The 27,723-nt window shown below is 45.8% G+C and overlaps 1 protein-coding gene and 1 pseudogene across 1 annotated transcript in view; one reads left to right on the forward strand and one right to left on the reverse strand.

Moving 5' to 3' along the window:
* The window catches only part of ABR (ABR activator of RhoGEF and GTPase), a 188,509-nt gene that overhangs the window by 13,348 nt on the left and 147,438 nt on the right, over positions 1 to 27,723 (forward strand). The window lies entirely within an intron of this gene.
* Positions 24,666 to 25,295, reverse strand: LOC118633990 (annotated as a pseudogene).

Genomic DNA, 27,723 nt, shown 5'->3' on the forward strand with positions numbered 1-27,723 from the left:
GTGATTGTTAGAAGGGTTTACAAGACTCAATAGCAGATTATACTCATGATTAAGATTTTTTTTTTTACATTAAATAACAGAGCAAAAGCAGCAAGAAAAATACATGTATCAACACACTCCAGAGAGATCCAGCATAGGCTTTTGGTGTCCTTCCTTGTCTGTGGCCTTGTAGGAGTGCGCGCTCTCTGATAGCAAACTACCAAGACTTATGTGGAATATCTTTCCTCAGAGAAGTCTGTTTGAGACTCTTAAGGGGGCTGGTCACATAGGCATATCCCACTAAACAACCACTCATGGCAACCAAAAATAAGACACCCCTCCAAATGAAACCAGATGTACATTACCAATCTTGATGTTTATGCAAAGGGACTTGACAAGCCATTACAGCATGGTCCATTGTTCCAGGTGCAAAATTATGAAATCACTAACATAGTGAAAAGGATACCATGGAAACCGCCCTGCCCGGTGTAGCTCAGTTGGTCGGGCATCATCCCGTGCAATGTGAAGTTGCTGGTTTGATTCCTGGTTGTGGCACATGCCCAGATTGCAGGCTTGATCCCCAGTGGGAAGCAAGTGGGGGCAGCCAATCGGTGTTGTGATATGGCATCGTTGGCTTTCTCTCTCTCTCCCTTCCTCTCTCTCTAAAAATCAATAAAAATATATATTTTAAAAAGATCAATATGCATGTATGCATAACCAACGGACATAGACAACAATGCTTTCAAGGTGAGGGTGGGGGGCGGGATAGGGAGGAGGGTGTTTGGGGGGAAAAAGGAAAAATATCTGTAACAAAAATTAATTAATTAATTAATTTTTTTTTTTTATCCTCACCCGAGGACATTTTTCCATTTTTTGTACAGATAGAGTGGGAGGGAGAGAGAGGAAGGGAGAGAGAGTGAGAAACATCGACGTGAAGGGACACATCGAGTGGCTGCCACCTGCACGACCAACCAGGGCCGGGGACAAACTGCAACCGAAGTATGTGCCCCTAGCGGGAACCGAACCCGGGTCTCCCCGGACCGCAGGCTGACGCTCTAACCGCTGAGCCAAACCGGCCAGGGCAAATTAATTAATTTTTTTTAAAAAACTAAGAAAATCTGCCCTGGCCGGTTTGGCTCAGCGGTTAGAGTGTTGGCCTGTGGTCCAGAGAGACCCAGGTTCGGTTTCCACTAAGGGTGTGTACCTTGGTTGCAGTTTGTCCTCGGATCTGGTTGGTCATGCGGGTGGCAGCCTCTCAATGTGTCCCTTTCATGTCGATGTTTCTTTCTCTGCCTCTCTCTTCCTCTCTCTCCCTTCCACTCTATCTGAACAAAAAATGGAAAAATGTCCTCTGGTGAGGATAAAAAAACAAACAAAAAAAACCTAAGAAAATCTGAATAAAGCATGGATTTTAGTTAATAGTGAAAAAAAAGATTAAATGGAATAATCTTTTGGAAAATATGTAGCACAGGGTCTGGCATACAGTAAACTCTGTGTAAATGTGAACAGTCACTGGTATGGTGGTCAAGAGCATGCCTGGGTTTGAATCCCAGCTCTGCTACTTCACTTCCTGAGCTAACTTAAATTTTTTGTGCCTCAGTTTCCATATCTGTAGACTGAGGGTGATAATAATATGATAACAATACCTAATTAAATTGGTATGAGGATAAAATTACTCAATATATAAAACACTTAGCAGCTGACACACAGTAAACAGTGTGTATTGGTTAATTTTATTACTATTATCATCATAGTCATTACTGGTTTGGCCATGTCTATTGCTGAGATAGATGGTAAAGGTGAAAAATGGTATCTTATTCATCATGTTGCCTGGTCATATCCTTAATTGAAACCTGAGGCTTCAGGAAATCCTGCAGTTTGAATAATCCAAGAGCTGAGCAGTGGAGCATCCAATTACGAATGCCTCACAGCTGCAGCTGGGAAGGAAGGTGAGGCCTCAGCACTGTCTAGCTGAGGTTGTGGTCCTATTACCGAGAAAGCCTCGCTTTGTATGCAGCTGCCTTGCTTTGGTTTGGCTGCATAATTGCGCCTTTTTGTTTTATTTTAAAGCGTCTTGAGGAATTCAGACCCCTCTCCTGCTGAGAGCAGCAAAGCCAAAGAGTGTCATGTCTCTAATGAGCCTTGCGGACCAGACTCTCTGATGGCCCCACCAAAGCAGCCAGGCAGAGGGCACACACACACGCCCGCACTGGTATCCACAGGCTCCCTTTGAGCACAGGCCACCATGCTGGACTTCATTGTGGGGCTCCCTGAGCACCCCCAGGATACCCCACGCCTGTCTTCTTTGTCTCAGAAGGGCACAGTGTTGCTTCCTGAATGCTAGTAACCTTTGTGGGCTGGCAGTGAGAAAACAGAAATTAATTATTCATATCAGAGGGCTTGAAGGAGCTGTTGTTTGCAGAGTTGACTCTCCTTCTGGCTACCAGACCCAGAATTCCCCAGGGCCTTTGGACAAGCAGAAGACAGTGTAGCTCTTGGAGACAGCTGCCCTGGGAGCAGAGGTGGCAGGTGGCCAGCCCCAGCCTATATGCAGTCTGTTGACGTGCTTCATTTGGGCTGCAGAGGGTTAAAACAAAATTAAAACAATTTAAAATCGGGACATGTTACATAAAATCTGATTTCTGGCTTTTCTTAAAAGGTGAGACGATTTACAATACATGTGGAAATCATCAGGCCCAATAGCTGACCCCTTCAGGCTGGACATGATTCCCTAATTGCTTCAGCCTTTGTCAGGCCCCTTTATCTGTTCACATTGTGAGAGGTGTGGGTATAGTGTAATGAACAGAGCAAGACTCTGGAGCTGAGCTGCCTGGCCTTGCAGCCTGCCTCTGCCACTTACTAGCAGTGAGCCCTTAGGCAAATTACTTACCCCCTGAGGGCCCCAGTTTCCTCATCTGTAAAATGGGGATGATACATGGTTTGTATCACAAATTTGTGAGAACTGAGTTAGTATAAATGTTTAGGACAATGCCTGTCACATGCTAAGTGTTTCTTAGCTGTTAATAGGTACTAGGATTACACTACCTGCCGAATGTTTTAGGCATTTGAAATCATGATCCCTGTGTTAAAGAGTTTTCCATAGAAGGAAAAAAAGTATTTCTTTTGTAGTGTGCCTTTTAACTCTACTAATAAGTATTTAATCCCTCCTCTAGCCTCCAATCTCAGCCCCTTGGAATATAACAATTAGAGTAGTGCTACCTACTATAACAAATCAACTGCAGTGTATCAGTGGCTTAGGCTAACTTTCTTTCTGTTCACGTAACAGTGAAATAAATGTAAGTGTTCCTGATGGGCAGGTGTGCTTCCCATGGTCACTCAGAATCCAGGCTCCTGCACTCTTGTGGATCTGCCCTCCTCTAGCTTTCAGAGAGCACTAGGGGAACAAGAGAATGAAGACACACGTACTTCTTAACTATCATAGCCCAGAAGTGATACCCATTTCTTCCCGTCATTCCATTGGCAGAGACGAGGCACATGTCCCCTCTTAGATACAGGGGTCCTGACAAGTGTAGCCCCTGTCTCAGTACCTGCACCCTGGCAAGAGCCCTACTCTGGGAAGAGGGCTGGGGCAGGAATCCTTGGAGGACCCCCAGCTATCTTTGCCATCACAGTCATTGAATAAACCCCAAATCAGCCTTCTCCGGGACCTATTTTCTTGTTGCCTCTTTTAGCCTGTGAAATGTTTCCAAGGGGGACTGCCTTGTTTTTATTTTTTGTTTGGTTTATTGGGGAGAAAAGGTGAGGATAATTTTATGCTTCAAATTTGTATATACCACCTGGCCGGTGTGGCTCAGTGGCTGAGCATCGACCCATGCACCAAGAGGTCACTGGTTCAATTCCTGGTCAGGGCACATGATGTTCTCTCTCATCGATGTTTCTATGTCTCTCTCCTTCTCCCTTCCTCTCTCTCTAAAATCAATAAAGAAAAAAAATTTTTTTAATTTGTATATACCATAAAAGCATTGATTTAGGGTACCGAAATCAGATTTGGGAAATATATTTTATCTGAATTACCTATTTGGAGAGAAATACAGTGTAGCCCTTGTGTTATATATACATTGAAATAGCTGTGAAATTTGAGGTAAAAAGACATTTACAATCAGAATTTTTAGATTCAAGTCTTAAATCTACACTTTTTTCTCCTTTAAATTGGGTTAACTATAGACATTTAGCATTTAACCTTGGTAATTTTAAATTGTTAAGACAGTTACTCATGATATTGATGTGTGTGTGTGTGTGTGTGTGTGTGTGTGTGTGTGTGTATATAAAATATGCTAGTACCATAAATTCCAAAAATTGATGAAAGCTGAAATATTTTCTTAGGTTGGAGGGAACCTTAAATAGCTAATCTTTAGGATTCAGGGGGAATAGAGAAGTTCTTTACGGCATTTCACATTTTACATCTCTTCAAAATAGAAAGTGTCTTACACTGCCTTTTCAAACCAGTTTGTTTCTTGGGAACCACAGGGCCCGTCATCTTTTTTCTTTTTTCTTATCCTCACCTGAGGACATTTTTGCATTTATCTTCAGATAGAGCTGGGGAGAGGGAGGGAGGGAGAGAGAGAGAGAGAGAGAGAAAGAGAAACATCTAAGTGAGAGAGACACATCGACTGGTTGCCACCCACATGACCCCAACTGGGGCCGGGGACAAATTGCAACTGAGATATGAGCCCTTAGCAGGAACCGAACCTGGGCCTCTCTGGTTCACGGGCCGATGCTCTAACCGCTGAGCCAAACTGGCCAGGGCTAGAGCCCATCATCTTTGAAAAAGTGAGCTCACTGTGGGGTTATGACAGTGTGTCTTTGCTGAAGTTTGCACATCATCTCTGAAAAACTAGCACACAAGAACTTTGTTTTTTAAATCCTGAACTGATTTTTTTTTTTTTTTTTAAGAGGAAGGGGGAGAGAGAGAACCAAACCTGCAACCTAGGTACATGCCCTGACCTGACCAGCAGTCAAACCAATGAATCCATAAATAAATGGAACAACAAATCTATGTTTCTCTCTCTCTCTGTGTGTCCCTCCCCCTTTCTTCCTCTTTCCTCCTTTCATTTCCTCTCTCTCTAATAATCAATCAATACATAAAATTTTAAAATTTGCTTAGCCATCTAAAATAGGGTTATCTTCCTGTTCTAGATACCTCTTAGTTTGCTATTTTGGTCCCAAATTGACTGACAGCTTTCTCTGTTTCCCCAAATCACAGTCTTCTTTTTTTTTTTTTTTATCTTTTTTTTTTTATCCTCACCCGAGGATATTTTTCCATTTTTTGTACAGATAGAGTGGGAGGGAGAGAGAGGAAGGGAGAGAGAGAGAGAAACATCGACGTGAAGGGACACATCGAGTGGCTGCCACCCGCACGACCAACCAGGGCCGGGGACAGACTGCAACCGAAGTACGTGCCCTTAGCCGGAACCGAACCCGGGTCTCTCCGGACCACAGGCCGACGCTCTAACCGCTGAGCCAAACCGGCCAGGGCCAAATCACAGTCTTTAGGTGAATTCATTGCAGGCACAGTGTGGAAGGAAAACCCAAAATCTTTAGTGTCATGTGTGACAAGTTCCCAGCCTGCCCCAACTCCTGCCCCAAGCGCATTACAAAATCAAGAGTTTTTAGAAAAGTGGAAACAGTTTCCTTTGGTTTTGGCCTGCCCCTTGATTAGAGTCTTGAAGACAGACCTGTTTCTGAACCAACACTGAACCCTGCCCCTCACATGGGTTAACTCTTGCTGATTCTTTGTGGCTCCATTCAAGGATTTGCTGGGGAATTTCACACTCCTTTGGCTGTTTAGCAAAAGGGTAAAAAATCTCTTGAGTCCAGACCATCATCCCAGATGTGGCTCCTCCCCAGCATTTGTCTTTGTGTTAATCCTCACCTGAGGATATTTTTCCATTGATTTTTTTTTTTTTTTAAACTAGAGTAGAAGGGAGGGAGGGAGGGAGAGGGAGAGAAACACATCGACTAGTTGCCTCCTACAGGACCCTAACCAGGTTGGGGATCCAACCTACAGCCCAGGTATGTGCCCTTGATCAGTAATCAAACCCGTGCCCTTTGGGCCTCAGGCTGATGCTGCACTGAGCCAAACTGACCTGGGTTTAGCACTTGTCTTTGTATCTCAATTTAACACTTGTTTTATTCAACCTCTTATTATGGTCATTTCAATTTAGGCAGAAACTGGTTTGCAGTAGTAAAGGGTGCAGGCTCTGGAGCCAGATTTATGAGTTGCAAGGATTTTTAAAAGTCATTTCACCACTCTGTGCCTTGGTTTTCTCATCTATAAAATGGGTGCATTAGTAGCATCCACTTCCTGGAATGCTGTGAGGATTAAATGATGTCATCCATGGTAAGCATTCAGCAACATGCCCAACAGATAGTGAGGACTCAATAACTAACATATTATTCATCCTCTGTTTTCCTAGCATCTGCCAGAGTGCCTTCTGTGTCTTACCTGCTTGACAAGTGTGTGCTGATCAACCTGAAAGGATGATTAAGGACATTACTAAACTATTACTCTGCTTTTATTTTTTTATTTTTATTCTCACCCGAGGATATTTTTCCATTTTTTGTACAGATAGAGTGGGAGGGAGAGGAAGGGGGAGAGAGAGAGAAACATCAACGTGAAGGGACACATCAAGTGGCTGCCACCCGCACGACCAACCCGGGCCGGGGACAAACTGCAACCGAAGTACGTGCCCTTAGCGGGAACCGAACCCGGGTCTATCTGGACCTCAGGCCAAAGCTTTAACCGTTGAGCCAAACTGGCCAGGGCTACTCTGCTTTTAGAATAATCAAGATAAAGACTTGACTGCCTCCAGGCCGGTGTGGCTCAGTGGTTGAGCATTGACCCATGTACCAAGAGGTCACTGGTTTGATTCCCAGGTTGTGGGCCCCATCCCCAGTGGGGGGCTTGCAGGAGGCAGCCAATCGATGTTCTCTCTCATCAATGTTTCCATATCTCTCCCTTCCTCTCTCTCTAAAAATCAGTAAAGAAGAAAAATTTTTTAAAAAGAATTAACTACAAGTCAGAATCCTCTGCAGGAACACTGTAAAAAGACAGATTCCTGGTGCCCAGCCCCACTGAAGTGGAATTCCAGCAGGTATGGGCAAAACCCGGAATTTATCTCTCTCTATATATACTTTTTAAAATATGCTGGAGGTTTTCTTTTTTTTTTTATTGCTTTTTAGAGAGAGAGGAAGGGAGAAGGAGAGAGAGAAACATCGATGAGGGAGAACACTGATTGGCTGCCTCCTGCATGCCCGGCACTGGGAGGCCCACAACGGGGGCATGTGCCCTGACCGGGAATCAAACCAGCGACCTCTTGGTGCATGGGTCGACATTCAACCACTGAGCCATACCAGCCAGGCTGGAATCTATATATTTTTAACAAGTCCAGGGGATTCTTAGCACCACAGAGTTAGACTTGATGTGAAGTGGTGATTAATGTCTGGTGTTTTTATTGGTTTTATTTAATGTTTATAGTGTATTTTATTGAAAAAGAAATTTTATTACAATTGCTACCAACTATGTAAAATAGGGTGAGGCTATATATATTATACCCATCCACCCCCATTTTATTGTGGTAAAATACACATCACCTAAAATATATCATATTAACTATTTTTAAGTGTACAGTTCAGTGGTGTTCAATACATTCACATTGTTGTGCAACCATCACCACCATCCATCTCCAAAACTCTGTTCATCTTGCAAAACTGAAACTAGACCCATAGAGCAACTCCCCATCCCCCTTGCCACTGCTGCAGGTAACTACTATCTACTTTCTGTCTTTATGAGTTTGACTACTCTGTAAGTATCTCATGTACATGGACTCAGACAGTATTTGTCTTTCTGTGGCTGGCTTATTTTACTTAGCATAATCTCCTCAAAGTTTGTCCTTGCAAGCTGTAATATTTGTCAGAGTTTCCTTCCTTTTTAAGGCTGTTAGTTTTCTTATTTTTAAGGCTGGATAATAATCCATCTTGTTTATCCATCCATCTGTCAACGGACACTTGGTTTCTTCCAAGGTTTAGTTATATTGTGAATAATGCTGGTGTACAGTATCTTTTTGAGACCCTGGTTTCAATTCTTTTGTGTATATACCCAGAAGTAGAATTGCTGGATCATGTCTGGCAAGGCCCTTTCTGCGAATACAGCCTTAAAGGTTGACATTTAAAGGAAGCCAGAAAGCCCAGGCCGGTTTGGCTCAGCGGTTAGAGCATCGGCCCGAGGACTAGAGAGTTGTGGGTCAAATTCCAGTCAAGGGCATGTTTCTTGGTTGCCGTTTGATCCCCGGCCCTGGCCCTGGTTAGGGTTGCCGGAGGCGGCCAGTTGATGTGTCTCTCTCACATCAATGTTTCCCTCTCCCTCTCCCTCTCCCTCTCCCTCTCCCTCTCCCTCTCCCTCTCCCTCTCCCTCTCCCTCTCCCTCTCCCCCTCTCTCCGTCCCCCTCCCCCTCTCTCCCCTCCCCCCTCTCCCCCCCCTCTCCCTCTGAAAGTCGATGGAAAGATAATCTCGGGTGAGGATTAAAATAATTATCATCATCATCGTCATAACAATAATAATAAAAGGAAGCCAGAAAAACAAAACAAAATAATAAAAAACCCTAGTTTACTTAGGCACTTTAGGTGCTTCTAAGAAAACCGTGCCTAGGTGCTTCTAAGGGAAAAGCCGTTTTGAGCTTGTGTATGAGTAGATAAGAAATTGTCAGACATTTGATAAAGTAACCTATTTATGATGGGAGCCAGAAAGCAGTCAGAGAAGAAAGCAGCCCAAGCTGACCTTTGGCCTGAGAGTACACATAGCAGTAGAAAGCTGAGTTGACATTTGGCCTTGGTACAGAGAAGTCCATTGAGAGCTGCTGTTTCAAAACACTTGGCCAATTGTGGTTTCAGTCATGTAGGGTGGCCCTCTTGCTGCTCCCAGATAGTGATCATGGTGTTAGGAGGTGTCAGATTTCTGGTTTGAATGCTCACCCACATTTATTCTCCCTGCTGAGCTCTGGGGAAGGAGGGCTCTGGGGTGGGGGGGTCACATTTTTCCACCCAGCTCACCAAGTGACTGCCCCAAAGTCTCAACACAGGTAGGCTAAGTCTGTCCTCTCCAAATTCCATTACTTTCTGCCTCTACTCCCTCCATCTCCTAAAGATAATCAGCTTTCACTGACTTAGATGGAGGTGCCTGAAATAGGTGTTCTTTTTGGGAGCAGAGATCAATCGATGTGGAATTAAGACAACAGCTTCACTGCAATTTGTAAATTTGCTGAGTTTGTAAACAGGCAAACCTGCAGGGCTTTGATAAACGGAACTTTTTCTGGTGTTTTTAAAAGTCACTGTGGAGAGCATGAAATACTTATAACCTCCAAACTGATCAATAAAAAGGTCAACAGAACACCTTTACAATAATGCTCAATGTTTAGAGAGTATCTAAATCATCAAGCATTAGAGGGTTGAAAGAGAAGGATTTGGACAATAAAACATCTCGTACTTCAAAGCAGGTTCCCAAGAGGAAAGCATTGTATGTCTGATTTTATGACCATGAGACATCAATTCTGGGCTACCATAAACTTCTATCTAAGAGGAGGAGAAAGGAATGCAGACACCATTAAAGCTACTTTTACTGACCCCTGAATTGTGCCAAGTAGTGCCCCTGGGGAAAGGGTTCAAACCTCTGCTTCAAGCACCTTCAGTTTCACTGTGGGACCAGGCTAGTAAACAGGTTTTCACTGCCTAAATGTACATATAATAAAGAGCCATGCTAAGGGCTTGCTATCTTTAACTGGCTCATAGGACACAAGGTAGCCATTGCTGTTCAAATACCAAACAGGAATAATCATATCTTTGCTCGTTGACCAGTAGTTACAAAACTGGTAGCACCTATTTCACAATCTTGAGGGTACATCCTTTGGCACTTTTCCTTTTTTCTTCAGCTCCAGTGCCCACATGCCTACTAACAGAAAGTCCTTGTTGAAGCTTTCCTTTAGAGTGTCAAAGAGGGAGCAGTGGTCAGTGCCTTTATACCCAAGTTGGCAGAGAACCTGAGTCTCATTAGCAATAAGGACTTCTCACTGCATATAGGTCAACAGATGACCCTGGGGCACAAAGGTAATGTGGAATGTACTGATGGAGACCCAGCACAGGCTGCCATTGTTCTTGGGAGGAAAATGTCAATTCCTCAGTGCTGAGCTTGGCTGGGGGCACCTGCTCCTGACACCCAGTTCCTTCAGGTCACGGACAAAGCTGCATCTCGTGTGTCAATCTGCCCAGGAAGGCTGGGCAGGACAAGTTTTAGCATCCACCACTATTTTCTTTCCATCCCTTGGGACCCATCTGTGTGAGTGGGGGGAGTATGTCTAGCTACTTCTCTTTTTAAACCCTTAGAAAACAGTCAGTGTTCTTACACCCTGTTCCCTAGACAATAGCAGGGAGGCCACCTCTGATGTTGGTGGCTCCAAAGGGGTTGATTTTTTTAGAGAGGCTTCCTAGGGAATTATAAGGTTATAAGGTCTGTAATTCCAAAGCTCTCTTTTGGGGAGGGGGGGCTTCTCTTGCTAGAGAAAAGGCAATGGGGACAAATCTAATCCCTGGCAGGGTGGTCCTGATTTCTGCTGTTGCAAACAACTCCACAATGCAAAACCATGTACGTGCACAACACGTGTGTGCTCAGGTGTGAATATATCTCTACAGAATATCTAGATATGGAATTGCAAGGTTGACAAATATGTGCATTTAAAACATTAATAGATATTGTCAAACTGTCCTCCAAAAATGTTCTTTCACTATATAGTCTCACCATACTTTTTGAGAAAGCCTATTCACACTCTCACCAACATATGTTATTATTTTTCATTTGTGCCAATCTAATGGACAAAAATTGGCATCTCAATTTACATATGACCCTGATTACTAATGAGGTAAATTATCATTTTTTTTTTTGCTACATGCCCTTAGCGGGAACCAAACCCGGGACTCTCTGGTCTGCAGGCCGATGCTCCAACCGCTGAGCCAAACCGGCCAGGGCAAATTATCTTTTTAAATATCCATTGACTATCCCTATTTCTTCTTTTTTTAAAAAACATTTTTTACTTTATTGATTTTTTAGAGGGAGAGAAAAAGAGAGATAGAAACATCGATGAGAGAGAACATCTGCTGGCTGCCTCCTACATGCTCCCTCCTCCCCGGGGAGACTTGACCCATAACCTGGGCATGTGCCCTGATCAGGAATTGAACTGTGGACCTCCTCGTGGATGGGCCGATGCTCAACCCCTGAGCCACACAGGCTGGGCCCTGTTTCTTCTTCTTTGTCATTGTTTTTGCCCATTTTTAAAATTTAATGTGAATACATTTAACACTTCACCATTGACTAGTATGCTAATTATAGGTTTACTCAAGTTAAGAAAAATTTTGGTTCTTTTTACTTCTAGTTTTCAGGAATATATCTTTTTAAACTCTTTAAGCAGAAATAGTGTTAAGTTTTAACAAATGCCTTTCTCAAATATGTTAAGAAGATTACGTATTTTCTATTCCTTAGTCTATTAATGTAGTGAATTACACAAATAGATTTTCTAATGCTGAACTCCCTGAAATAAACCCTATCTGGTCTGATATATAGGGTTGCAGGTTGCTCAGCTGTTCCCTAAACAACTCATTCACATGGCAACAAGCTGTGTAGTGCACATCCTATACAACCATGCATAGTGGGTGGTCCTGAGATATACTCTTAAAGACACACTGCTAGATTAATAAGCCAGACAATTAAGATCATTTGAATCTGTGGCATAGAAAATATTGGCCTATTGTTTTCTTTCCTTTTACTGACCTTATTCAGTTTTAGTGTCAAAATTATGGTAATGTCATGAAATTAGGTAGCTTCCCATCTGCTTCTATGCCCTGAAACAGTTTATGTAACATGGGCATTTTCTGTTGGTAAAGGTTTAGAAGCTAGCCTTTATAACCAGCTGGGTCTTGTGATGAGAACTTTGCCTATTTGCCATTTATTTAAAGGTTAGTGATTTGGTTTTTGTTTTCTTCTCAAACCAATATTTGGACTTTATATTTTTCTGGAAAACTGATCACTTCAGACTCTTGATCAAGTTCATGCTATGAATTCATTCTTTAAGCTTATCCCTCTGCTCTAAATAACATCTTGATAAAAAAAAATTTTAAATTAAAAAGATACAGATGTGCATAAAAATAAGATAGACATCTCCATGAACCAGAAATTGAATAAAAGTCACAGTGTGGAAAAAAAAAGGGGTGGGGGCTCTGAAGCCAGAGCCTGTGGGGCTCTGTGACTAGAGAAGGTGGGTGAGGGGGGTGGCATCTGGGTGCTCCTCCTGCTTCCCTGCCACTGGTCTCCCAGATAGCTGTCCCTGGATGCTTTCCTGCTCCAGGATCTGCATCTTCCCTGTACCCCACCCACCCATATGTTGGCTGTACTCTCCTGGGCATGTTGTGGCCTGTGGTTTTGTCCTCTGATCTGATAGTCCTCTCCCCGTCTTTCAGGGGTTAATGAGAATTCCTGGTTCTTGAGAGTATCCTGTGTCATTTTCCTGGGCTGTTACAGGTTTTATGTTAATATATGATTTATATCATGTCTAGAGATTTGGGTTAAGAGGGAGAGGCACATGACAAGTTTATCATAATAGTGTAAAAACAAACAAAAACACCACATGCACCCAGTCTTCCACCTTGAACCAGAAGTCCCAAAGGAAAATTAAGTTAGAACTAAAATCTCAGTTTTAAAAATTAGCATCCTGGTATACCATGAAGCAATCCTGTATTACATACGAATGTATTTTCTTTTTTTTATCCTCACCCGAGGACATTTTTGCATTTATCTTCAGATAGAGCAGGAGGGAGAGAGGGAGGAGGAGAGAGAGAGAAACATCCATGTGAGAGAGACACATGAGTGGCTGCCACCCACACAACCCCAACCAGGGCCAGGGACAAACTGCAACAGAGGTACGTGCTCTTAGCGGGAATCAACCCAGGACTCTGGGGTCTGGGGGCCAATGCTCTAACCACGGAGTCAAACCAGCCAGGGCTGTATGAATGTATTTTCAATATAAAAGATATAAACAGCCCTGGCCCGTTTGGCTCAGCAGTTAGAGCATCCGCCTGCGGTCCGGAGAGACCCAGGTTCGGTTCCCGCTAAGGGCATGTACCTGGGTTGCAGTTTGTCCCTGGCCCTGGTTGGTCGTGCGGGTGGCAGCCACTCGATGTGTCCCTTTCACATCGATGTTTCCCTCTCTCTCTCTCTTCCTCTCTCTCCCTCCCACTCTATCTGTGCAAAAAACGGAAAAATGTCCTCGGGTGAGGATAAAAAAAAAAAAAGATATAAACAGTACTAAAGTCATTGTAATAAAATCTGCCAGTTCTTGTCATCTCTCTCCACCACTTTCAATCCTCTCTCCAGCAGGAATCTGCCATTAGCAGTTTGTTGTCAAGTCCTTTTATGGCACATGTACAAGGATTTGTATTTAATTTGTTTATTGTTCCATTTATTCTCACAACAACTGTAAGAGGTTAGTATTATTAACCCCATTTTATGGATGAGAAAATTGAGACCTAAGAAGGTTGGGTGATGTGCCAAGAGGCCCACGCTAACTAATTAGTTTGAACCCATGTTTCTCGTTTTGAAAAGAGCTAGTGCTTGTTTTTCAGATTGAGACACTACTCTTGAAAAAAGTATTGAACGCGTCTTACTCAGTGGTGTATTTCTCACAAACCCAAATGGCCTAAGGGAGTCCCAAGAGACACTGGGGTCTCTCAGCTCAGCTACACTCTCCTCTAGCAGCTGCCCTTTGGGACACCAAAGTGGGCCAGCCCTTGGCCTGATCATTTGAATTTCAGGCAAACCTTTATCAGGATTTCAGATCTTCCCTCTGACTAGGGCGTTTTTTAAGTCCTGTGAAAAGACACCCTTGAAGTGTGCCTCCAGGAAAGGTTTTCAGGTGCTGGGAACTCCAACAGTTCCCCAAAATGCCCCTGGGAGAAATCCGGGAGACCCGAGCAGTGGCTTCAGCCAGGTGAGTTTGGGGAGAAGCCAAGTGGAAGTGGGCGGACCAGGTGGACCAGGCGGGCCAGTCTTTTCTTGTTCATTCCCCCTCTGCACAGGGATTTTCCCAGTGGACTCGGCACAGAGACCAGGAAACAGAAACTCTTTGATCTGCTTATCTATTTTACAACCAGAATAAAGGGTTGGAGCTGGTTTCACCTTCCCTATCGTCCAGCGCCTGCCAGAATGTCCAACACTTCCCGATGGTCGTTTGGTGGAGGCGTGGCAGGACCCACACACTCTGGCCGGTCCCTTTCTATCGTCTTAGGGAGAGCCTGAGTCTCACTTCACCCCCCGCTTCCAAGGTTCCGAGGGTGTGGACGAGCCCCAGGAGGGTTGCGGCATCTGCCTTCCCGCACGAGTGACAGAAACAAGGCCCCAAGCCCTGAATACATTTGCATTGCAATGTCTGCGTAAACCTCAGAAACCGAGCCCCTCCCCCCAGCCCGGCTCCGGAGCCGCGGCCGCCCGGGGCTTCTGATTTGATGTTGGATTAACCATGCGTGCAGGCGGGGCTACCCTGGCTGTCCGCGAGGTTTGCCTGCGGATGCTCGATCTCCAATTTAAATGCCGCAGCCCGGTCACGTGGCCCGGCCTGCGGCCCCGCCTCCTGGGAGCCCTGCGGGGGTCAGAAGGCTCTTCCTAGGGGGCCTCCCCGGGAACCGCTGCTCACAGAAACTAGTAGCCGGCGGGAAGGCTGACTTAACCATTTTCACAGGCAGCTGACGCTTCCTTGTTGAAACGAGAGGGTCATTTGTCTAAAACTCAACTGTTTTCACCGCAGTGTTTCTAAACCCTAAACCTTAGCAGGCTTTCATCAAAGGTCTGCAGATTAGGAAGAGATGATTATGAATCATCTTTCCTTCCCCAACAGGACCATCAAATCTCATGCAACATTCATCAAAAGAGCTAATATGTCAAAGCATGAAAAGCGAGGCACACCGGTGGACACACCATAGCGGGGGGTCCTTCAGAAGAGGGTTGGGAATCTGGGCCTCCTTGTGTGCAGGGGAAATGCCCCCAAAGGTGACATCTTGGGGGGGGGGGGTGTGCGCGTTTCCTGGCACGTTTGTGTTTCAGGACTGTTCTCAGAAGAGTATATGAAAAGTCAGCAGGGATACCTTTCAATTTGCAATTTAGAATAAGCGATCACATTGAAGTCCAAGACGAGTAATAAAAATAAACTGGTGACCTTTCTTCCTCCCTTCCTTCCTTCCTTCCTTCCTTCCTTCCTTCCTTCCTTCCTTCCTTCCTTCCTCTCTCTTTCTTTCTCTCTTTCTTTCTTCTCTCTCTCCCCCTCCCTCCCTCCCTCCCTTCATCTCTTTCTCTCTCTTCACCCGAGTATATGTTTATTGATTTTATTTTTATTTTTTATTTATTTATTTATTTTTTATTGATTAATTTTTGTTACAGATGATTCTCCTTTTTCCCCCCACTGATTCCCTGTTTATTGATTTTAAAGTGAGAGTAAAGGGGAAGGAGGGTAGAGAGAGAGAAACATTGATATGAGACAGACACATTGATTGGTTGCCTCCTGCACACACCTCAACTGGGCCAGGGATCGAACCTGCAAGCCAGGTACCCCCAGACAGGAATCAAACCTGCGAACGTTCTAACCTTTGAGCCAAACCAGCCAGAGCTGGAGATTTATTTTTAATGTGAGCTATGAGACTCTAGCTCAATCTGTTATTATAAAAAGCCCTTCTGGGTTGCAACGTGTCCATGTTACAATACTCAGACATGCCCTGAATTTAGTGTGTGTGTATGTACACTAATTTCTGTTTTTAAGGAACTTTTCTCTTGGTCCAACATTTTGATTTAATGTTTACTCTGGGTAATCCAAGGTTTCCAATTTTAACATAAAATTACCCAGTATCTTTTTTTTCTTTGAACACACTTAGACACTTCAAACTTCGGTTTCCCTTTTGCTCAGGGCAGGTACTCCGCCTTGGTGCCCTTGAGAAAATGCTGTTTGTTAAGAGAGTTTATACTGGACTCAACTTTTCAACTTCCATTGTCCTTGAAATCTTCCAGGGACCTTTAGTAATCTAAAAACTCCTGTCCTTTTGCCATGGCTAGTTTGGCTCTGCGGTTAGAGCATCGGCCCACGGACCGGAGAGTCCCGAGTTCGGTTCCTGCTAAGGGCATGTACCTTGGTTGCAGTTTGTCCCCAGCCTGGTTAGGGTTGTGTGGGTGGCAACCAATTGATGTGTCTCTCACATGGATGTGCCTCTCTCTTTCTTCCTCCCTCTCTCCCTTCCACTCTTATCTGAAGATAAATGCAAAAAATGTCCTTGGGTGAGGATAAAAAAATAACAAATAACAAATAAAATAAAAACTCCTGCCCTTTTGAAGTATGGCAGCCCTGGATTTAAGGCTAGGGGATTGCTTTTCCAGATGGGTCTTCTTCTTTTTCTTCTAGCTGTTATTGAAGAGCTAAGTATGGAACGGGCACACTTCTGAGGAATAAGGCTGCTTTGACTTAAAAACAGAGTGAGCTGATAACTCTGCAATGACAATGAGCCGCCTACAAAAAACTAAGAGTGTGGTTAGTCTTTGGTAACCTCAGCGCAACTCTTCACTAGGCTTGCAGTCATCTTTGGGGGAGAGGGCGGCTGTTTCACTTTTTGCCTTGTTTTGGCCCTCAGGAGAGAGATGTAGGGTGTGTGTGTGTGTGTGTGTGTGTGTGTGTGTGTAGCTCAGCCAACACAATGATAACAGCTAATATTTCTTGAGTGCCTGGATGAAGGCACTGTGCTAGGTATTCCTGATCTCATTTGGTCTTCTCAACCAGTTACCATTACGATCCTCATTTTACAGTGAAAGAAATTGAGGCTCAGAGAGATAAAATTCTTGAATTACCAGGTCTGGCACCCAGGTCTATTCTGTCTTCAGCACCCACAGCCTGAACTAAACCACTGAAGTCTGCATCAAGAGCAGCAGCAGCAGCCCAGAAACTGACCCCATGAAGCTACTACTGAAGTGAGCAGCTTTGGGTGATGCTGCTGCCTGCAGGGACCTCCTGGCAGCTGGGCCCAGGGGAATTAGCAAGTGTCCTCACCCCGCCCCGCAGCCTCCAGGCACCTGGGATGGGAGGATGGGCGACCTCAAGTGGGGAGCATCAGAAAAGAACCACCACTGTGTTGGCAGTTCTGCCTTTGCAAAAGTAAATATCCACCTTGGCCGGAGAAACAGGAACCTATGACAAGACTGGCATAACTGGTATCTGGCCCAAGCCATAGTGTTCTCCTCCAGGCTATCAATTCTGCTTTATCAGCAGCCATGCCCAGCAGATAGGGTGTCTGCCTGGGAAGTGTGCCTTTGGCCCCATTGACTGAGTATGCAGGTGAATTCACATTGACTAATTTCACCTGCTACAGGGCCACGATTGCTGCCTTAGAGGGAGTTTCACTGATTTTAACTTGGTGGTGGTGGGGGGGGGGGGCGTGCTTCTAAAATCAGAAATGCTGCCCTGGCCAGTTTGACTCACCTGTTAGAGTGTTGGCCTGTGGCCCGGAGCGAGCCGGGTTTGGTTCCCGCTAACGGCATGTACCTCGGTTGCAGTTTGTCCCTGGCCCTGGTTGGGTCGGTCGTGTGGGTGGCAACCACTCGATGTGTCCCTTTCACGTCGATGTTTCTCTCTCTCTCCCCCACTCTATCTGAACAAAAAATGGAAAAATGTCCTCGGTTAAGGATAAAAAAATAAAATAAAATAAAATCAGAAATGCTTATGAAGCCTGTGGCCACGTGGGAGGATTTGTCAGAAGCCATCTCTTCCCACTCCCTCCCCCAGGGTGCCTAGAATGGGTTGAAGGTATGAAGGAACACTGTTGTCTCAGTCTCAGAGTGACTGGGCAAGTCGGGCAGTGGGGTGCACCCTGGCCTCTGACCACTGACAGCTTTGTCTCCTTACCCCCGTGTGCTGTACAGTCATTGGCATTTTCTGCATGTGCCACAATGTGACAAAGTTTGCAAAGGTCTTCCCTCTCCCGCCCGCCTAAGTTTGGAACAGCAAACCCAGCCTTCTGCTCACTTTATCCCTGTCAGGGCTTAGTTAACTCAAACCTGACTTTCCCTTTACAACTCTCCCTATACCTCTTTCCCCTCCTTCTCCTCAGTTTCCATGGCTAAAAGACTGTCACTAACACAGCCCAAACCCCCAGCGTGGGTAGCCCTGACCAAGCCCAAGGCTTCCTGCTCATCTCAAAGCTGTTGCCCAGCCAGAGGAAGGAAGGAAGAGGCCTGAGACCCTGTCAGGAGTAGGTCTCAGCTTCCTACTGAGGACACTACACTTGAGACTTGATCTATCTGTGGGGTCCCTGGACAGCTCTGATGAGCAGGTAATGTTCTCTCCTCCCCAAGGAACCAGACACATCGCACCTGCATTGTGAACAACCTTGGTTGAGGTGCTAGAGTTTCCCTGCAGGGGCTCATCTTTGTGTTTGGGGCCAAGCGAACCCTGAGCAAAGAAAGGTCATAGCTCATCTAGTTAGCACTTGCTCTATTGGATGTAACAGGACAGGGAGCGAGCGAAGGCTGGACTGGCCAAGAGTCGATGGCTGAGAAATTCCCCAGCACCTCCTGGAGAGCTGCTTTGATTATAACTATGTGAAGACCCCCACTGGACGCCAGCCAGAAAGGGTGGGAACATGCCAATCAAGGTGGTGCATTGACAGATCACATTTTACTGTGTTATTCTCTGAAAATTGTTTTTGTTGTGGCCTTATTACTTTTATAACAGGAAAAAAAAAACTGAATAAACTTAAAGTTTAAAACAAAAAGCCTCAACAGCCTTATATGCTTCACACCTTCTGTGCCGTCTTTTGATGACATGTGAAATGCATCCAAATGAGCAGATGACAGGGTGCTCTTTGCATTGTGGCTTCTGAGCCAGCAGCTTGGGTGTTCTTAGTAGGACCTTGTCACGGTTCATCTGTTTCCCCATTCTCCCCTGCCACGCAGAGCTGGAGATATTTTTTTTTTTTTTATCAGGACAAGGTGTCTGTGACCCTGACCACACCTGATGGAAGATTCCATGCCTTCACCAGCCCCCTCAGAAGAACAAGGGTCTGAGAGGCGAGGTGGCCTTGTCCTCAGAACCGGGCGTCTACTTGTGCTTGTAGGACCAGGCAGGCCAGGTGGGACGTCAGCTACGGTTGGTGTCTTGGACCATGTTCTCCTCGGCAAGGCAGAACCTCTTCCTGTTTGGTCCTGGAAACCACAACAGAAATGAGCAGAAGTGCTGCCTTGGCTACGTGTGCCCACATGTACTAATGGTGGGGTTAGTGGTCTTTGTAGGAAATCAGGGCTCCTTGGAGGCCTGGAAGCACATGAGGGCTGCTTGCGTGTGCAGCTCCAAGTGTGGCCTCCGAGACAGCAGCAGGGAACCAGGAGCTCTGAGCGCCACAGCGTCTGTGGGGCTGCTTCCTCCTCTGTGGTTAGTTGTGGTAGGTGGCAGATAGGGTCTCTTTTACAAATGCAACCCAGATAAAACCAACTCCCCTAAGGGCCCCCAAAGAACTAACACCCAGTGTGGAAGCTCTTGTATAGCAGCAGCAGCAGCAGCAGCAGCGGTCCGTCTCCACGGCCTCTGGCACAGCTCTGCGCCAGCCGTCAGTAGGGTGCATTTGCCCCCAAGAGCCAGGGATCCAAGTGGCAGAGCGAGCCTGGAGCCAGGTCTAGGTGGTATTAAGAGGAGGCACTATGTCCTTCCTGGCTTGTATGGAGTGGTTGCTACTGTCTTCCGCTTTGGGCTGCCTGGCATAGAGCCCATGTGCAGGGGCCACTTGCAAAAGGGATGATTCTCTGCAGAGACTGAAAACCAAGTCGTGATCTCATCTGGGCCTGCGCTGGTCTCCTTGGGTGGTCCCAGGCTTCCTGTGTTGGCTGCAGGGAGTGGGGAGACACTACCCAAGGCTCTGGGGTCCAGGAAAGGGGACTCTTCTCAGCACCCTACCCCCACTGCTGGTGACCTGTAGCTACTCTCATGTGATGAACTTGTGGCTTCCAGAAGGGAAGAAACTTGCATAATCAGATAGAAATAGGAACCTGGAAAAATAACTCAGAGCAGCATGTGGGGGATTGGGCAATGAGTTGTCTAGAAGATTTTGGGCCCTGAGAGGAGGGTTAGGGTGAGGAACCAGGTTTCATGAGTCATGGCTAAGACCTAAGGGGGTCCCTAGAGCTTTAGACTTTAGAAGGATCAAGAGGCAAAGGGACAGTGTCTCCCTGTTTGTGAACTGTCAGACTAGAAATTGGGTATGGGGCTCACCCTGGGAAGGGGGGTGGGCAGGGGAAGAAGTTTGAAATCATTCAGCATGAAACTGAGGCTCTGCAGCTCTGAGCCCCTCAACCATCCCCCTTCCACCTTCTCCCCTTCCACCCCAGAACATGAGATCTGGCCTTGTTTCCTGGTCTCTCCAGAATAGGAATGATTCTCTTTTCTAAATATTTTTTTAATATATATTTTTGTTGATTTTTAGAGAGAGAGGAAGAGAAAAGGAGACAGAGAAACATCAGTAAGAGACAGAAACAGCGACCAAACTAGGGATCAAACCTGAAACCCAGGCATGTGCCCTGACTGGGAATTGAACCAGTGACCTCTCAGTGTTTGGGACAGTGCTCAACCAACTGCGCCTCACCGGCCAGGGTAGGAATGATTCCCTTTAAAGGCTCCTTACAGCCCTGGCCGGTTTGGCTCAGCGGTTAGAGCATCGACCTGCAGTCCAGAGAGACCCGGGTTCGGTTCCCACCGGGGGCATGTACCTCGGTTGCAGTTTGTCCCCGGCTCTGGTTGGGTCGTGCAGGTGGCAACCACTCGATGTGTCCCTTTCACGTCGATGTTTCTCTCTCTCTTCCTCTCTCTCCTTCCCACTCTGTCTGAACAGAAAATGGAAAAATGTCCTCGGGTGAGGATAAAAAAAAAAAAAGGCTCCTTACAAAACTCACCTGAGCCTGTGGCAGGCAGGGCTGGAGGCTGCCTTTGGGGAGAGATGTCTCCGAGACTAGATAAGCCCTGAGCCACTGGCCCAGGTGGCACTGTAGGGGAACCGGGATTCCTCAGAGCTTTTGCCTTTTGAAGTTCTGTGGGAAGCTTCCTCAGAAGCACAGGGTACTTCCTTAGGAAAGTGAATCTCTTGTGTCTCACCATGTGGTGTTATCTTCCCGCAGTGGCCTCTAGCTTTGTTCAGAGCACAGAAGATTTTTGAGAAAGTTCGGAGCATACCGGTTCTCTTCTTTAGGGCCAGAGCAGTGGAGACATGAAAATTTGGGTGAGGCAGATGTAGAGCTGATACCCCAATTTTTTTTCCCTCACATTCCCCTGAGAGATTAGTTAAGGAATAATTTCCCCTAAAAAGATCCTTACAATACTTGGCTGAACCTGGGCCAGACAGGGCTGCTTTGTGAGAGACATGCCCCAGAGACCAGGTAACTCTTGAAGCATTGAAAACTGTTACCACCAGGGACGCTCCAGGTACAGGTCTCGGGCCCACAGAGTAATTGAAAGAGTCAAGAGCTTGTCAGACTCTAGTTGAGGAGAAAGGGGAGAAATGCATCGTTGTGTCTTCTTGGCCCGGACACTTCCCCTGGGGGGTAGCTTTAAGAGCTCTGCTGATAAATTCATATGAGTGTCAGATGCCAATGCTACCTGGTATGCTCAGGGACTTGGCTCCCTTGCCAGTGAAGAATCTCGTGATGTCAAAGGCTAGGATGTGTTCTGTAGCTTTGTGACTGGTGGGTGGGCACAGTCCTGTGGTAGGTGACTTAGCTCAGGCTGCTATAACAAAATACCATAACCGGGTGGCTTAAATAATAGACATTCATCCCTGGCTGGTTTGGCTCAGCAGTAGAGCATCGGCCCAAGGACCAAAGAGTCATGGGTTCGATTCCAGTTAAGAGCACGTACTTCAGTTGTGGTATGTCCCTGGCCCTGGTTGAGGTTGTACAGGAGGCAGCCAATCAATGTGTCTCTCTCACATCAATGTTTCTCTCTCTCTCCCCCTCCCTCCCACTCTATCTGAAGATAAATGGAAAAATGTCCTCGGATGAGGATTTAAATAGTAATCATCATCATCATCATCATCATCATCATCATCATAATTACAGACATTTATTTCTTACAGTTCTGCATACTGAGAAGTCCAGGATCAAGGTGCCAGCATGGTTGGGTTCTTGATGAGGGCTCTCTTCCTGGCTTGTAGTTTGCCACCTTCTTGCTGTGTCCTCACACGGCAGAGAGAGAGAGCGAGCCCTGGTCTCTTCCTCTTCTTAAAGGGCACTGGAGGGTACCCACCCTCATGACCTCATTTAAGCCTAATCACCTCCCAAAGGCCTCACCTCCAAATACATCACATTGAGGATTAGGGCTTCAATCTGTGAGTTTGGGGGGAACACAGACATTCAGTCCATAACAGTGGCTGGGGAGCTTGGGCTCTGAATCCAGTCAGATCTGAGTATGAACTTGACTCTAGCACTTTCTAGAGGTGTGACCTTGAACCTCTCCTATAAAGTGTCAATAATGATCATGTCTTCCACACAGAGGGGTCATGTATTAAAAATTAGAGTGACATAAAAACAGAGAATAGATTAATAGTTTACCAGGGGCTGGGGTGGGGGTGGGAACAGCAACATGTTGGTCAAAGGTACAAATTTTCGCCCTGGCTGGTTTGGCTCGGCGGATAAAGCATTGTCCCTTGGACCAGAGAGTCCCGGGTTTGGTTCCCACTAAGGTCATGTACCTTGGTTGCAGTTTGTCCCCGGCCCCTGTTGGGGTCGTGTGGGTGGCAACCAGTCAATGTGTCTCTCTCACACTGATGTTTCTCTCTCTCTCTTTTCCTCCCTTTCTCCTTCCCGCTCTATCTGAAGATAAATGCAAAAATGTCCTCTGGTGAGGATTTTTAAAAAAGTACAAACTTTCAGGTATAAGAGAGTCCTGGGGCTCGAATATATAGCATGGTGACTATGGTTACCAATACAGCAGCGACTTTCAACCTTTTTTATCTCATGGCACACATAAACTAATTACTGCAATTCTGTGGCACACCAGAAAATATATGTTTTGCTGATCTGACAACAACAAAAAAAGGTGTAATTTTGATTTCATTCACACTGGACGGCTGTTGTTATATTGGCTGTCGTCATTTTTTAATATGAAAATCTAATGCAAAAAAGGTCAGTGCCCCTGACTAAATAGTCAGGTATTGCATGTTGAAAATTCTTGCAGCACATCAGTTGAAAATCGCTGCTCTATTGTATATTTGAAAATTTCTCAAAGAGTAGATCTTAAATGTTCCCGTCACCAAAAAAAAAAAAAAAAAAAAAAGTGCCAAGATAATGGATGCATTGGATGTATTGACTAATCTTATTGTGCTCATCATTTCACAATACATACTTGTATCAGACCATCATGTTGGATACCTTACACTTACACGTGTTATTGGTCAGTTATATCTCAATAAAGCTGGAAAGAAAAAAGTGAGAGGGAAAGTAATGTGCTTGACATAGTGCATAGAACATAACTATTTTTAAAAAGTTATTTTTTCCTTTATTGATTTGAGAGAGAGGAAGTGAGAGGGAGAGAGAGATAGAAACATTGATGAGAGAGAACATCAATTGGCCGCTTCCTGCATGCCCCCCACTGGGGATTGGGCCCACAACCTGGGCATGTGCCCTGACCAGGAATTGAACTGGCGACCTCTTGGTACATGGGTCGACGCTCAACCACTGAGCCACACTGGCCGGACCCTAGAACATAACTATTGAAGCCAGGGACACATTGACTGAAGGGCTTTCAGTAACTATTTGCCTCGGCCCTGCAAACTCACAGGAAGGGGAAGTGGGCCCTAAACTTTGTGAGTGTTGTCCCTGGGGGTGGGCCTAGGCGTGAGGGTGGAGATGAGGGAAGGTGTTCCAGAGAGGCTTTTTTATAAAGACAGGCCTAAGAAAAGCTGAAAATTCTATTGAGTCCCTGAATTTATGCTGTGGCCACATGTTATATTAGCAGTAGTCTATACTCTTTTTTTAAAAATATGTTTTTATTGATTTTTAGAGGGAGAGATAGAAATATCCATGTGAGAGAGATACATCGATCAGCTGCCTCCTGCACGCCCCCTACTGGCGATTGAGCCTGCAACCCAGGCATGTGCCTTGACCGGGAATCGAACCCAGACTTCTCAGTCCATTGGATGATGCTCAATCCACTGAGCCACACCGGCCAGGCAATAGTCTATAATCTTGCCCAGTTCCCTAAAGAACCTCCTCCAGTCGTTCACTCTGGCTTCCTTCTTCACCCCATTTGTCTCTGTGTATTGCTTATTATTTATTCCCCCCAGAATGCCCTGCCTCCCCATCCTACCAATGTAACATTAAGTGTCCTTTCAGGCCCCAGTTCAAATGGCACTTCCTCCAAGAAGCATTTGGTTATCAACTCAGTTCTGAAGTGGTGACCAGCCTCCTTCCTCCATAACATACTGTCCAGACCACTCTCTGGACCCACACCAGGCACTGCCTTGCTTCTTGGTGACTTCTGGGCATGTCTTTATTTTATCCTGTTCAGAAAGCATTTTATTGTTGCTCCAAGTTTAAGAATTTTCACTGACAAAAAGCAACACTTTCAGAAAACCTCCCACATAACCTTGCTCAGCTTCTGAATCTTGGTTTTTGCAGACATACCAATATTATTTCTCTCAGTACAGAAAATCATCCCACCCATGATTGACAGGTCAATCTTAACTTCCAATTTCAATATTTACTTTTACTTTAGGAAGCTGTTCAAGATTGTTTTTAATTTGGAAAGAGTGACTTCATCTAAAGGAGAAGCAGTGGTCACTGTGCACGGTCCTTCCCCGCGGTGGACACTCATCATTGTAGGAAAGGCAGAAATGACTGACGCCAGGGTTATTGGTCAAGTGACCATTTTCAGCAAGTAAAGTGATCAGGTTGGACGTGAGGGGACAAGACCTCTCTTCTCTGGTCATGTCATTCAGGCTTTTCACTGGAGTGAAAAGAGGCTTTTCACTTTGCATAGCAATTCATAATTGAAGCAGCCATTGGGGAGGTCCTTCAAGATCTGTGCTAGTCTCAACAATTCCTTTTCTTCTTGATCCACTTTATTCTGTTTAGATGTTGCAGAATAAAGAACAGTGGCACAGCAACCTTGGATACTATATATCTGAACAGGCAGCTGCTCAAGCCTTCTCTCAGGCAGCTGCAGGTCAAACCTGACTTGGGAGAGAGTGGGCATGTTTGAAATCCACCATCATAAGCATCATAGGCGAAGGAACCATGTTCCATCTGGGGCTCAGGGACTATTTGATGAGCTAAGGAATAACTTTCCTATCCCTCAAAACCCACTCTCCTTCCTGAAATACTGGGGACCTGAGGTATGGGAAAGAGGAATGTTTCTCCTCTCCCTTACCAGCTATTGCCCCGTTATCTATCTCTCAGGAATCATAGACAGGATGACCTTCATTCCTCCATCTCAAAGTGAGCACACCAAGGCCCAGAGAGGGAAAGGAGGTTCCACCAGGTCACACAGCAAGTTCGTGGCAGAGCTGGGCCCTAGATTCAGGGTGCTCAATTTAGTTCTGTTTCCCTTCTGTTGAGAGAGGTAGTGGAGTGTGGAGGGTTCAGACATGGGTTCTGGAACACTTGGGGGTTACTGTGATAATTCAGTGGTTTAATACATACAGAGCCCTTAGATCAGCCCTGGCATGGAAAACACAAAATAAGGATTGCTATCACCTTTATTACTCTTCTGCCCTTCATTTATAGCCACCACCTCCGAAAGCCCCGTCCTTTCATTGTAGGGGACAGAAGAACCCTGAGAGTATTAACTATGCCAGAACGTCCTTATTAGGGAGCAGGTGAGAACCTGACAGGTAGCTTAGCAGACTAACCTTCTGAGTTACAGACCACAGTGGCCTAGGGTGATTTTCTGGACTATCACAGAACCAAGGCCCAACAAATCCAATCTTATTTGTCTCAGTGAAGGGAAAATGAAAGAGAACCTTCTTCCATTGTTTCAGGTGCTCAGCAGACTAAGTGAGTCTCATGCAGTGCCCTCCAGGGCTCTCAGGCTTGCCCAGTGGTCACCATGGCTCAGTGCAAGCAGCAGCCATAGAGGTCTGCCCAAGCCCCATTTGTCTGTCTCTCTGTCAGGCAATCTGTAGACCCTCTCAAGATAGGTCCTTGGGATGACAAGGTCCCCAAAAGCAATGTTCATATTTTTCCCATCACTCTGCTTAAAGCAAGATTTCCCATCTGTCTGGTTGGAGGGGCATCAAAGTCATCACTGGGAGCTTGTGAGTGACAGCTTCAGCCAACAACACAGACGGGGGAGGTCAGCATTACTATGACCAACCAGAGTTTCTTTCTCAGATTCCCAGCACTTGCACCATATCAGAGAGCAGGAGGCACAGGGCAGGTACCCACCCAGAGACTGCTTTTTCCTAGGGGAGAGCTACAGTTTGCCCCCCTCCTCTAAAAGTAAATCTAATTGCAAATTTGGGACAGGCCATCTCTCAGAGATGGACTCTGAGAATTGAGACCAAAGTTCTGGGTTTCTATTCCACTTCCACGTTGGAGTCTGATTGGATAAAAAGAGTGCAGCACCAAATGCTGGCTGCTTAGCACAGGGGCCCTGTGCATTAGGGAGTTTTCAGCTGGGATTTTGTGTGAGTGGTTAGAGAATTAATTGGAGCAGCAATTCTCCTGCCCCAGATCTGATTCTATGATCCTGTTGTTATTTTTCTGAGTCCTTCCAGAGAGTGTGGTCATTCTTGACATGACTTCCCAACCACCCCAGACAGTTCTTTTCCAGTTGGAAGCTGGGCTGGCTGAAGCGTCTGTGCTCCCTCATTCCAAGCCCTTTGTGACCAGGAACATATTTTGTTATTTACTCATTCATTTACTAATTTAGTCACTGAAATCACGATTTCAAGGTAATGGGGTTACATTGGTGAACAAGAGAGAAGTGGTTCCTAACTCCTTGGGGCTCTCTGAGTCTAGCAGAAGACACAGGCATTGAGTGATTTACAAGAGCACTGGGTAACCTGAAACGCAGGTCTCCCTGGTCTGGTGGTTAGGGAAAGCTTCCTGGCAGAAGTGATATTTAAGTTAAGACCAGAAGGAAGAGTGGGAAATATGCAGGTAGTGTGGGTGGTGGAGCATTTTAGCCAGAGATATCAACATGTGCAATAGTTCTGAAAAAAGCAAGAGAGCAAGGAGGAGAATATGCCAGGAGGTGCCAGGGCCAGGCCATGGGGCCTCGTGAGCCACCAAGAGGGTGTGGGTGTTTATTCTGCCAGCAGTGGGAAGCCACAGATGGATCTTAGAAAGGAGTGGCCTGCCAGATGTGTTTCAGAAAGTGCTGTCTAGTTTCTGTGAGTTGCTGGGAACTTTTTGCTCCAGTTGATCCTTCTAGTTATGATACCAGCCTTGTGAGCCTGAGGCTGCTCCAGCCAACAGACCCAGCTCAAATGTGACCACTGTGAAGCTTGCACTTACCACCACAGCCAGAGTGTCATTCTTTTCACTTTCCCTTCATTAGGACACATGTCACATGTGTTGGTTTCTCACGACAGCCTCTGGCACCAGACTGTTCACGAGACTGAGCTGACCAGCCCAGGACAGGGTGCAGTGACCTTGCAGAAAGGGAAATTAGGGGTTAC

Source organism: Molossus molossus, unplaced genomic scaffold, assembly GCF_014108415.1.
Source record: "Molossus molossus isolate mMolMol1 unplaced genomic scaffold, mMolMol1.p scaffold_m16_p_19, whole genome shotgun sequence".
NCBI classification, from domain to species: Eukaryota; Metazoa; Chordata; class Mammalia; order Chiroptera; family Molossidae; genus Molossus; species Molossus molossus.